This window comes from Saccopteryx bilineata, chromosome 2 (assembly GCF_036850765.1).
Source record: "Saccopteryx bilineata isolate mSacBil1 chromosome 2, mSacBil1_pri_phased_curated, whole genome shotgun sequence".
Lineage (NCBI taxonomy): Eukaryota > Metazoa > Chordata > Mammalia > Chiroptera > Emballonuridae > Saccopteryx > Saccopteryx bilineata.
The window spans coordinates 233,671,603-233,683,553 of record NC_089491.1 but is presented as its reverse complement, the minus strand read 5'-3'; positions in this window follow the sequence as shown (position 1 = coordinate 233,683,553).

Here is an 11,951-nt window from a genome sequence, read left to right as displayed (position 1 = left end):
ACACTTCCTGTGGTGATATCTTGGTCTTGTAGAGTTGACGAATCTTGGCTAAGGTAACTAGTAATGAGTGTGGTGACTCTTGAGATTTTAGTTACAATAACATCACAGCAGGCTTTTCTTTTTTGGTTCTATACAACAAACACTGCTTACTCGCAAAAAATAAGTTCATATTTTGAAGTATTGTATTTTGTATGTTCTGTCTCTTCTTAGAGCTGCAAGGCATAAATAATTATCAATCACAGTAGATATATGTGTTAAAAGCACTTCAATTGAAAATGAGTTTATCCACACTATAAATAAGAAAGTATGGTGCCCGGTAAAATGTTCCCAAAAGTAAGAAAACTCAGGTTGATTTTAGGAATAGAGAGAAACTACTGGGCTAATTTTATTGAGAAATCAAGGAAGTCACTGTTTAGTTGGTTTGGGAGCAACAGAAGTAAATGATGTCATATGTTTAAAGGCAGAAAGACAGCAAAAAATTTATATTCATCCTTGGGTTCATCTCTCACTCAGAGGCACTGACTGAATTGGTATTATGGTGCAACCAAGAGCAAGTCCCTCCAGATTATGTTAGACTTATATTTACTAAAAAGGACCAATTGATGATTTTGACAGAAGGCTCCTTTTCTATAGCAAGTGTTCATAGAATACTTTACAGGAAATTCATGTTTAAAAACTCTCACATTTAGCTTCCCATAGAGTAAATTTTGCATATATTTTAAGAGTTTAAGTTCTTTGTCCCATAATTTTTCATATTCCCCTAGCATCCAGAGCTCTTTCTTTGGATTCCCTGTTTGCATTTCACAACTCCACACATTGCAACTTATGTGGCTGGCTACTCAAATTTCTACATTCTCAGATTTGTTAATCTCGCATTAGCTGTTTTAAGTTTTTCCCTTCATTATTGATACTTTCCTAGCCTTTGGTTTTGATAAGTAATTTAGTAATCAGTACAGTATAGTGAGAAACCATGTGGTGATTAAAGAATTGTAGTGGGTATTTGTTGCTTACTTGTCCAGCATCCACTATTTCTTCCTCCTAACAATATTATTTGATTTCCTATAAGAGACTTCCAACTTTCTTTTTTATTTATTTATTTTTAATGGGGTGACATCAGTAAATCAGGATACATATATTCAAAGATAACATGTTCAGTTTATCTTGTTGTTCAATTATGTTGCATACCCATCACCCAAAGTCAGATTGTCCTCTGTCACCTTCTATCTAGTTTTCTTTGTGCCCCTCCCCCTCCCCCCTTCCCTCTCCCTCTCCCCCCTCCCCCCGTAACCACCACACTCTTATCAATGTCTCTTGGTCTCACTTTTATGTCCCATCTATATATGGAATAATGCAGTTCCTGGTTTTTTCAGATTTACTTCTTTCACTTCGTATAATGTTATCAAGATCCCACCATTTTGCTGTAAATGATCCAATGTCATCATTTCTTATGGCTGAGTAGTATTCCATAGTGAATATGTGCCACATCTTCTTTATCCAGTCATCTATTGACGGGCTTTTTGGTATATAGAGACTTCCAACTTTCTTGACTTTCAATCAGATATTTTAAATTTTTTATTTATAAAATTAAATTTGCCTGATCTGTGGTGGCACAGTGGAAAAAGAGTCGAACTAGAACGCTGAGGTTGCCAGTTTGAAACCCCGGGCTTGCCCAGTCAAGGCACATGCAGGAAGCAACTACTACAAGTTGTTGCTTTCTGCTCCCCCCCCCCGTTCTCCCTCTCTCCTCTCTCTAAAAATCAATAAATAAAATCTAAAAAAAATTCAATATAACAGGGTGACATTGATTAATAAGAGTACATAGGTTTCAGGTAAACATTTCTATAGCATTTAAACTGTTAATTATGTTGTGTGCCCATCACCCAAAGTCAAATCATTTTCCATCACCGTATATTTGTCACTCTTTACACCTTTCCCTCTACCCCTCCCCCATATCCTCCTCCCTCTGGTAACCACTGCACATTTATCTATGTCCACGAGTCCCAGTTTTTTATATTCCACATATGTGTGAAACCACAGAGTTCTTAGCTTCTTTTGATTTACTTATTTTACTCAGTATAATGTTCTCAAGATCCACCCATGTTGTCATAAATGGCACTGTCATCATTTCTTATGGCTGAGTACTATTTCATTGCATATATGTACCACATCTTCTTTAGCCAGTCCTCTATTGGGGGAAACTTTAGTTGTTTCTATGTCTTGGCCACTATGAATAATGCTGCAATGAACATGGGAGTGCATGTATCCTTACGTACCAATATTTTTGAGTTTTGGAGTATATACCCAGTAGAGGGATTGCTGGGTCATATGGTATTGCTATTTTAATTTTTTGAGGAACCACCATACTTTCTTCCATAATGGTTGTACTAATTTGCATTCCCACCAGTAGTGAATGAGTGTTCCTTTTTCTCCACAGCCTCTCCAACACTTGCTATTACCTGTCTTGTTTATAATAGCCAATCTAACAGGTGTGAGGTGATATCTCATTGTAGTTTCGATTTGCATTCTCGAATAGCTAGTGAAGATGAGCATCTTTTCATATATCAGTTGGCTATTTGTATGACCTCTTGGGAGAAGTATCTGTTCAGGTATTCTCCCCATTTTTTAATTGGATTGTTTGCTTGTTTGGGGCTGAGCTTTGTGAGTTCTTTATATATTTTGGATATTAACCCCTTATCAGAGCTGTTGTTTGCAAATATCCTCTCCCATTTAGTTGGCTGCCTATTTGTTTTGTTGTCAGTTTGTTGGGGTTTTTGTTTGTCTGTTTGTTTTTTGTTGTTTTTTGCTGTGCAGAAGCTTGTGAGTTTGATATAGTCCCATTTATTTATTTATTTATTTAATTTTTATTTTTTTTCATTTTTCTGAAGCTGGAAACAGGGAGAGACAGTCAGACAGACTCCCGCATGCGCCCGACCGGGATCCACCCGGCACGCCCACCAGGGGCGACGCTCTGCCCACCAGGGGGCAATGATCTGCCCATCCTGGGCGTTGCCATATTGCGACCAGAGCCACTCTAGCGCCTGAGGCAAAGGCCACAGAGCCATCCCCAGCGCCCGGGCCATCTTTGCTCTAATGGAGCCTTAGCTGCGGGAGGGGAAGAGAGGGACAGAGAAGAAAGCGCGGCGGAGGGGTGGAGAAGCAAATGGGCGCTTCTCCTGTGTGCCCTGTCCCGGAATCGAACCCGGGTCCTCTGCACTCTAGGCCTATGCTCTACCGCTGAGCCAACCGGCCAGGGCCCATTCATTTATTTTTGCCTTTACTTCCTTTGCCTTTGGGGTCAAATTCATAAATTATTCTCTACAGCCAACATCCATAAGTTTAGTACCTATGTTTTCTCCTATGTAATTTATTGTTTCAGATCTTATATTTAGGTCTTTGTTCTATTTTGAATTAATTTTTGTGCTAGGGGACAAACTGTAGTCAAGTTTCATTCTTTTGCATGTGGCTTTCCAATTTTCCTAGCACCATCTATTGATGAGGGTTTCTTTACTCCATTGTGTGTTTTTGGCTCTGTTGTCAAAGATTATTTGTCCATATATATGCGATTTTATATATGGTCTCTTGATTCTGTTTCATTGGTCTGTATGTCTGTTCTTCTGCCAATACCATAGTGTTTTGATTATCATGGCTCTAAAGTTTAATTTGAGTCTGGTAGTGTGATATCTCCAGCTTCATTCTTTTTCCTCAGGATTGCTTTGGCTGTTCAGGGTTTTTTATGGTTCCATACAAACTTGGTGATGTTTTCTTCTATTTATTTAAAAATTGACATTGGGATTTTGATGAAGATTGCATTACATTTGTATATTGCTTTGTGTAAAATGGCCATTTTAACTATGTTGATTCTTCTAATGTATGAGCATGGACTATTTTTCCATTTAATTGTGTCTTTCAATTTCTTTCAATAATTTTTTGTAGTTTATAGTATATAGAGCCTTCACATTCTTTGTTATGTTTATTCCTAGGAAATTTTTGTTGTTGTTGTAATTGTAAAAGGAATTATTTTTTTGAGTTCATTTTCTGAAATTTCATCATTGGCATATATTGATTTTGTATCCTATAACTTTACTGTATTGGCTTATTGTTTCTAATAGCTTTTTGGTGGATATTTTGGGGTTTTCTATATACAAGATTATATTATCTGCAAAAAGTAACACCTTTACTTTTTCTTTCCTGATATGGATGCCTTTTATTTCTTTCTCTTCTCTGATTGCTCTGGCTAAAACTTCTGGAACTATGTTGAGTAAGAGTGGAGAGAGTGGACAGTCTTGTCTTGTACCTGATTTTAGAGGAAATGCCTTTTTTTTTTAACCATTTAATATGAGATTAGCTGATGGTTTATCATATATGGCCTTTATTATGTTGAGGAACTTTCCTTCTATTTCGATTTTCTTGATTGTTTTAAACATAAAAGGATGTTGTAACTTATCAAATGCCTTTTCTGTATCTATTAATAAGATCATATGATATTTTTTCTTGTTTTGTTGATGTGCTGTATTACATTGATCAATTTCCATATGTTGAACCATCCTTGTGCTCCTGGAATGAATCCCACTTGATCATGATGTTTTTGTTTTTTTTTACATTGACAGAGAGAGAGAGAGTCAGAGAGAGGGATAGATAGGGACAGACAGACAGGAACAGAGAGAGATGAGAAGCATCAATCATTAGATTTTTGTTGTGACACCTTAGTTGTTCATTGATTGCTTTCTCATATGTGTTTTGACCATGGGGCTACATCAGACTGAGTAAACCCTTGCTCAAGCCAGCGACCTTGGGTCCAAGCTGGTGAGCTTTGCTCAAACCAGATGAGCCCGCACTCAAGCTGGTGACCTCGGGGTCTCAAACCTGCATCCTCCACATCCCAGTTCGATGCTCTATCCATTGCGCCACTGCCCGGTTAGGCTGTATTATTTTTTTAATGTGTTGTTGTATTCAATTTGCTAGTATTTTGTTTAGGATTTTTGCATCAGTATTTATTAGAGATATTGGTCTGTAGTTTTCTTTTTTGTGTGTGTTGTCCTTGCCAGGTTTGGTATCAGGGTTATGTCAGCCCCATAAAATGTGTTACAGAGTGTTGCTTCTTCTATTTTTTGGAAGACTTTCAGAGGATAGGTACCAAATCTTCTTTGACTGTTTGGTAGAATTCACTAGTGTAGCCATCTGGTCCTAAACTTTTTTTGGAGGGAGGTTTTTGATATCTATTTCTATTTCCTCCCAGCTCATAGACCTATTTAGGTGTTGTACTGTGTGACTCAGTCTGGAAAGATTGTATAGTTCTAGAAATTTATACATTTCCTCCAGGTTGTTGAATTTGGTGGCATATAATCTTTCATAGTATTCTACTACGATACTTTGTATATCCATGATATCTGTGATAATTTCTCCTCTTTTATTTCAGATTATGTTTATATGAGTCCTTTCTACTTTTTCCTTAGTGAGTCTAGCCAGGGGTTTGTCAGTTTTATTGATCTTTTCAAGAACCAGCTCTTGGTTATATTAATTTTTTCTATAAATTATTTTGTTGTTTTTGTTCTCTATTTTATTTAGTTCTGCTCTCATTTTTACTATTTTCTCTCTTCTGCTCACTCTGGGTTGCCTTTGTTTTTCTTTTTCTTGTTCCTTAAGATGTGATGTTAGGTTGTTTACTTGCGATCTCTCTTGTTTCTTGATATAAGCTTATAATGATATAAACCTCCCTCTTATTATTGCTTTCACTGCATTCCAGAAATTTTGATATATCACACTGTCATTTTCATTTGTCTGTATATGTCTTTTGATATCTGCTTATTCCTTCTTTGACCCAGTCATTTTTTAGAAGTATGTTGTTTAATTTCCATGTTTCTGTGAGTTTCTTTACTGCCTTTTTGCAGTTGAATTCTAATTTCAAAGCCTTATAGTAAAAAAAATATGCTTGGTATAATTTCAATCTTCTTGAATTTGTTGATATTAGTTTTGTGGCCCAACATGTGATTTATCTTTGAGAATGTTCCATGCACCCTGGAGAAGAATGTATAACCTAATAATTTAGAATGAATGTCCTATAAACGTCTATTGTGTCCGTTTGGTCTAGTGTGTCATTTAAGGCCAATATTTCTTTATTGGTTTCCAGGAAATCAATAAAGCCATCAATGGTGTGTTGAAATCCCCAAGTGTGATTGTGTTTTTGTCTGCTTCTTTTTTTAGATCAGATAGTAGATGTCTTATATATTTTGGCACTCCCTGGTTCAGTGCATATATATTAAGAAGTGCTATGTCTTCTTGATACAATATTCCCTTTATCATTATGAAATGTCCATCTTTGTCTCTGGTTACCTTTATTGTCTTGAAGCCAACTTAGATGTGACTATGGCTACACCTGCTTTTCTTTGGATATTATTTGCTGGAGAGTTATTTTCCAACCTTTCACTTTAAATCTACTTTTGTCCTTGGAGCTTAGATGTAACTCTTGAAGGCAGCATACGGTTAGGTTTTGCTTTTTGAACCAATATGATACTGTAGGCCTCTTTATTGGTGAGTTTAATCCATTTACATTTAGGGTAATTATTGACACTTGAGGATTTCCTATAGCCATTTTATGTTTTGTTTTCTGGTAGCTCTGTGTCTTGTTTGGTTCTTCTGTTTTTTCTTTCTGTTGGTTGTTTTTGTTTGGTGGTATTCCATACTCCTTTCCCCTGTTTCTTCTTTTTTTAAGCTGTGTGTTTCAGTAATGGATTTTTTGTGGGTGGTTACCATTAGATTATTAAGAGAAAAATATTCGTATGTACTAGAGTCCTTTGTCTTATGAGTGCTTCTGCACTCCATCCTTCTTTGCTATGGTAGATCTTTATCCTCTCATCTTTTATGTTATTGTTGTCACAGATTATCCTTGTTTTTATTGTGAACTTGTTGAAGCTTTTTCTTGTAGTTTTGATTTGTTTTGTTCTTTGTGTCTGGTTGAAGAACCTCTTTGAGTATCTCCTGAAGTGAGGGTTTTCTGGTGATAAATTCTCTCAACTTCTGTATCTCTGCAAAAGTTTTTATTTCTCTTTCATATTTGAAGGATAACTTTGATGGATATAGTATTCTTGGGTGGTAACTCCTCTCTTTCAGTACTTTAAATGTTTGGATTCACTCTCTTCTGGTTTGTAGAGTTTCTACTGAGAAGTCTGATGATAACCTAATTGGCTTTCCTTTATATGTTATGTTCTTTTTTCTAGCTGCTTTGAGAATTCTTTCTTTGTCATTGATTTTTCACAATTTTATTATTATATGCCTTGGGTTGAGGTAAGTTGGTTTTCTGTTTGCTTCTTGGATTTGAAGCTTTAACTCTTTCCATAGGCTTGGGAACTTCTCATCAATTATTTGCTTGAATAGGCTCTCCATTCCCTTCTTCTATTCTTCTGATATACCCATTATTCTTATATTGCTTTTTCTGATGGAGTCAAAAAATTCTTGTAGAGCTCTCTCTGTCTTTATTAATTTGTGAGTCTCTCTCCTCTTCTGTCTGTAGCATCTCTAGTTAGCTATCTTCGATGTCACTGATTCTTTCCTCTATTTGGCTTGTTCTATTATCTAAACTTGCTACCTCAGTTTTTAATTCATGTATTGAGTTCTTCACCTTTGTTTATAAAGTTTCAATCTCCTTAGAGAGCTCATTAAGTTCCCTATTGCTGTTTTATTGCATCTCATTGAGTATTTTCAGAACTTTAATTTTGAATTCTCTATCATTTAATTCCAAGATCTCCATGTGATTGAGATTTTTTTCTGGAGATTTTTCATTTTCTTTCTGAACTGTGTCTCTGTCTTGTGTAGCCATGGTAATTGATTTCTTCTTCATTGATTCAGCCAGTTTTTTTGGACAGAACTGACTCTCTACTCCAGAGGTGGGTTCTGACGGTCATAGTTATAAGCTAACGTGCATATTCTTCCCTCTTGGTCTAAATAATTTTTTTCTTCTCATATGTGCCTTGACCAGGCAAGGCTGGGTTTTGAACAAGCTTCCTCAGTATTTCAGGTCAATTCCTTTTTTTTTTTTTTTTTTTAGAAAAGTCTTGCCACTCATTTAAAAAAAATTTTTTTTAATTTTATTCATTCATTTTTAGAGAGAGAGAGGAAAGAGACAGAGAGAAGAGAGAACAGGGGGAGGTGCAGGAAGCATCAACTTTCATATGTGCCTTGACCAAGCAAACCCAGGACCCTGAACTGGTGACTTGAGCATTCCAGATCGACGGTTTATCCACTGCGCCACCACAGGTCAGGCCCAGGTCAATTCTTGATCCACTGAACCACCAAAGGTCACACTTAATGATTATTTTCTTTTTAGATGTTCATTTTATTGATTTTAGGGAGGAGAAAGGAGAGAGAGGGAGAGACAGAAACATCAATCTGTTCCTGCATGTGCCCTAACTGGGGATTGAACCGACAACCTCTATGCTTTCAGATGATGCTCTAACCAACTGAGCTATCTGGCCAAGGGCTGGTCTCAGTGATTCTCTAAGCAATGAATGTATAACCCAATTAAAGCTCATTTTATGGAAGAAGGTATTGTTAGGGCTTCTCCTACTCCTGTAGGAGCCACTAGAAATGATTCATTGTTTCCTGCTGCATGTAAAAAAGGCAGTAGGCAGTGAAAAAAATAGCAAATCTCTATCCTTTTGGAACATACATTCTCTTAGGAGGAAGTAGGCAGTAAATAAGACATATATATTAGCTGATGTTTAGAACTAAGTATAGAAATAAAAAAGATACAGGACAGGGGTTAGAAAGATAATGGGAGGCCAAGATCTGCATAAAAAATTTTAGACCATTATGAAGACTTTAGCTTTTACTCTGTATGAGATAAGAAGCCATTGGGGGTTTTAAGCAGAATGGCATCATATGACAAACTATAATAGGACACTATTGACTGCTGCACTGAAAGGAGGAAAGGGTGGAATCAGGGAGACTAGTTATGACAGCTATGAAGTTTTACTATACAATTTGTCATTTCTCTTAATAGAATTAAATCGAGAGAGAGAGAGAAGGAGGTATATCTTAAAAATTTTTTTATTTATTGCCTGACCAGGTTGTAGTGCAGTGGATAGAGTGTTGGCCTGGGATACTGAGGATCCAAGTTCAAAACCCCAGGGTTGCTGGCTTGAGTGTGGGATCATAGACATGAACCTTATGGTTGCTGGTTTGAGCCCAAAGGTTGTTGGTTTGAGCCTAAGGTTGTTGGATTAAGCCCAAGGTTTCTGGCTTGAGCAAGAGGTCACTGACTCAGCTGGAGTCCTTTGGTCAAGGCACATATGATAAAGCAATCAATGAACAACTAAGGTGCCACAAGTATGAGTTGATGCTTCTCATCTCTCTCCCTTCCTATCTGTCTCTCTCCCTTAAAAAGAAATTCTTTATTGATTTTAGAGATAAGCAGGGAGAGAGAGAGAGAGATAGGCAGAGACAGAGACAGAAACATTGTTTGTTCTCTCTATACCCTGAACTGGCAACCTTTGCCTATTGGGATGACATGCTAACCAGCTGGGCTATCTAGTCAGGATGAGGGTGACATATCTTGAAAGACATTGTGGGTATAACTTTTGGCACAAGGAGTTGACTGGAGTCAAACATATATAAAACTCACAAAGTTTTTAAGAAAAGTCTATGGGCAAAAGTGTTACCAGCAACTAAAAGAGACTGATGATGTGCAAGATGTAAACAGATCTGTGGACTTTCAATTTTCTGTAGGCATGAATCAGATTGAGAAACTCACTTATCCACCAAGAAGGGCATATTATCCAATACCCTTTCCAAATGATTAAAGAAGGTAATGGAAAAAATTATTTTCTAGACTGTAGGACCAAAAGTTATGAAGAATAGACTGGATAATTATTCAAAGGGAGCAGAACCAATACCTAATCATGGAACATCATCCCTGCTCCACAAATAGCAAAACTTGACAATCTTTGCTCAGTGTGGGAACTAGTAACTGTTTTTTGCTTTCATTATTCACCTTTTTGAATGGGAGAGTTATTTGCTGTGGTTATATTGACCCTATCCATTATATGTCATATGTTGGGCATATGAGAAGATACTTGCTCTTTTAATTTATAGGTCTCTATATCAAGAACAGCCATATAGGGACCTAATGTTGATCCTGAATTTCAAGGATTTGGTGAATCTTTTAGGGGTCTTGGGATAGGAGTGAATGTACTTTGCATGTGAAAAGGGTGGGAATAATTATAACCAAGGGAGCAGACTGTGGTTGATTGAATTATTAGTTCTTCACAAATTTTCACTACCCTGTATAACATTATGCGCACAATACATGAGGTCTTTGCTATGTTTGCTGGTGAGGAGTGTATTTCCTCACCTCTTGACTTTGGGATTGGTCAAATGACTTTTGTTTGGTGAATGAGAAGTCAGTAGAAGTATTATGAACAAAAGCTTGAAATGTTCTTCAATTTTGGCTTTTCCTGCTTGTGCTTCTGTGACCACCATGAGAAGAGCATGCCTTAGGTAGCTCTTTTGGTATGGGCTCTGAATAGGACACATGGAACAGAGGTACTACAATTTACATTTGGGCTCATTTACAATTTACAATTTACTGAATCAGACCTTTCTCAGCCAACTCACAAACTCTCAGCTTAGAGGAGACTGAACCTAATCTCAAGCCTGGAGTCCAGTTTAGCTCCAGCAGAAGTGATTCTGATCCGTAGACCCATGAGCAAAATAAATCACTGACTTTAACATAGGTTGTGCAGCACTATTGTGGCAATGACTAACTGACCAATATAAAGGTAACTGCAGTAATTCATGAGAAAGATGATGGGAACTAGGACCAGGCTAGTAACAATGGCAGTGGTTAGATTGTCAGAATATAATGTAAATAGAGCCCACAGGTCATACTGATAAATTGTAAATGAGATTTGAGAGAAAGAGAGGAGTTGAGGATGTGAATTTTGTATTTCTGTCTGAAGTAAATAGAAGAATACAATGGTCATTTTCTTAGATGGGAAAATGAGGAAATTTAAGATTTGGGGTATATTATCAGGAGCTGTTATCAGAAGCAATAATATGTTACTGGAAATGTTAAGTTTGAGTTGCCTGTAAGCATCCAAATAAGGATTAAGTCGACAGTTGAATACATAAGTTTGGAGTTGGAGTGGAGAAAAGGTCCAATGTATCAGTATACATCTGGGAGTAATCAGTGCGTAGATGATGGCCTTTAAAGCCATTATATTGGATACAATCAACAAATTAAGTGTGCTCATTTGAGAAGGGCTCAAGGACGGCACCTGGGATCAACTTAGCATGTAGTGGTTAGGGAGCTGAAGAGTTACTAGTAGAGGAGATTGAGGAGAAGCTAGATAAGATGAAAACCAGTAAGTGCTAATAAAATTTTATTTCTGTGTTGTTATAATACCACATTCATTCTTCCCTAATTTCTCCTCTTCCTTTTCCTCCTTCACCAAAAACACCACTGCCACTAGATCACAAGAGTATATGCGTGTGTGCGTGCGTGCGTGTGTTGTGTGTACTGGAATGCACAGTATTAATCACTTTACATGTATAACAGAATTATTGTAAAGATTAACTAGTATCTATTTTCCCCCCTGCTGTGTCTTTTTTCTTCTGGTCTGCTTTTCAGGACTGGGAAGCTAAGTCTTTGCATTAATTCTGGGTCACGTTGATAATCCCTCAAGCAGGATGGCTTTGAGGAGAAAGAGGGTTGGAAGCAGGTGCTTTGAATGCAATTGGAGATGAGCAGCTGGGATACTAGAGGAGGGTTGATTTTTTTTCTTTCCAAGCCTTGAAAGGGGGGTTAAGGATGGGAGGAAAGGGTCCAGTGGATATTAGAGAATTATTCTTAGCTAGCATGCTGCTCTCTACTGCCAGTAAGACCTTGGGAGGGGGATGGCTGTCCAGAGGTGAGTGGAGATTAGAGAATGAGCTCCACAATTTCAAAAGCATTGTTA